We start from the raw sequence: 1,714 nt of genomic DNA, 5'->3' as shown, positions 1-1,714 counted from the left end.
CAAGGCATTAAAAAAATTTTTTTAAATTAAATAAATTATTAAATAAAAGATTTCAGTAATTATGTCTAAATGCCTTTGTTGCGTGAAACGCAAAATGTGGAATATAATAGCGAGGAGATTTGCGAAAGCACTCAATAATAGACCTAAATAAAGCATTTGTAAAATTCGCAATAACTCCTAAATCATCTTGTTGAGTTTTGTCACCACTATAGTTATAACGTCAACATCCTTTTGCAATTGCGCCAACCACATGTGTGGGTTGAAAGTCTTGCTAGATTCTTTCAGTTCGTATCTGATTTCTTGCATTCGTTTCATAAGTTGAATATCATGTGAGGTTTCTTTCAATTTTCTCGGTAAAATTTGAAAATTGCAAAATTTGCATTATCGTTAAGCCCAAAAGGAGATTGTAGTCGATTAAAGCAACAATCAATTCAGTGAGACCACAAAAAAACCTTTCCAACACTTAACTAATGTCGTTGGTTTTTGGGCAAAAATTCCCTTTTCCCGTTCCATCCAGGTAAATATAGAGAAGTACAATTGTAAAGGAACTTAAACCTATTTTCTGCAACAATTGTTTATGGGTTCGCTACACAATGTCATAATATATATTCTTAATATTCACTTGTCTGAAACACCAAAGTATGCTTTTAACATCCTCGAAAAAGCATTACACCGACATATCTCCTCACAAATGTACTACATCTATTTTGATGGCAAGTCGCTAACATATATGTGTATCAGACGTGCTATTTACGATTTCTGATTATTACAAACGGAGTGACAAAATCAATATCGTGTATAGATAATTTTGAGAAGACGTGACTGATTGTGGTAAAAATACTTTAATAAGATGGCGTAAAAACTTTACCGTTTTTTATTTTCTTTTTTTAGCACAACGATATTGACATACAAAAACAATTTCACATAAAATTTTAACAAAAAAAAATTCAATGAAATTCCTCTATTTCTTAGGATGGAATCGATTTTATTATTAGTATTACTACAATTTTAGACTAATGAAATAAATTCTTAGACTAAAAAAAAAGACATTGAGCATTAGCAACACAGGCTATCGGCTCTAATTTATACAAACGTACACCAGATATTGAGCCTAGTAATTTTAATAAAATAATATATTGGATTGATATTCTGTTCTGAAGCTGATTTTAGAATATCCAAAGGGTTAATCGTTCCAATACTTCTAGCCAAGGCAGTTAAGGCAGTCGCAGAGAACCCATTGGTGAGTTGTAATGTATGACTAAAGCGAATTCTCGAAAATGTTTGGATCTTGGTTTTGTCAACATTTGTTGGATATAAAGGTGAAGTAAATTGAGGGTTAATGGAAGAGTAGTCTTGATGATGGTATTGTAGATTTCCTTCTGTAATTTTCTCTTAAACTTTTCTTCCAATGTATCTTTGAAGATCCAACTATTTCATGACATCATTCATAATTAGAGGAGCATAAGCAGCATACTTTGCCGCTCGATCAGCCTGCTCATTTCCCAGTAAACCGATGTGACTTGGTACCCATAACATTTTAATTTTTCCGTCGGGTGTAGTAATTATATTCCTTAATTTGTTGATGGTGCTCCATCTCCAAGTCGAAGGATTCCGAACAGCTTGTATCACAGACAAACTGTCAGTAACAATGACGGTTTTGAGTTTGTTTTTATTGGCAAGGTTCGCAGCGTGAAGGATAGCTCTGGCTGGTTGT

Source organism: Glossina fuscipes, unplaced genomic scaffold, assembly GCF_014805625.2.
Source record: "Glossina fuscipes isolate IAEA_lab_2018 unplaced genomic scaffold, Yale_Gfus_2 142, whole genome shotgun sequence".
Lineage (NCBI taxonomy): Eukaryota > Metazoa > Arthropoda > Insecta > Diptera > Glossinidae > Glossina > Glossina fuscipes.
Note: the sequence above shows the minus strand (reverse complement) of the source record.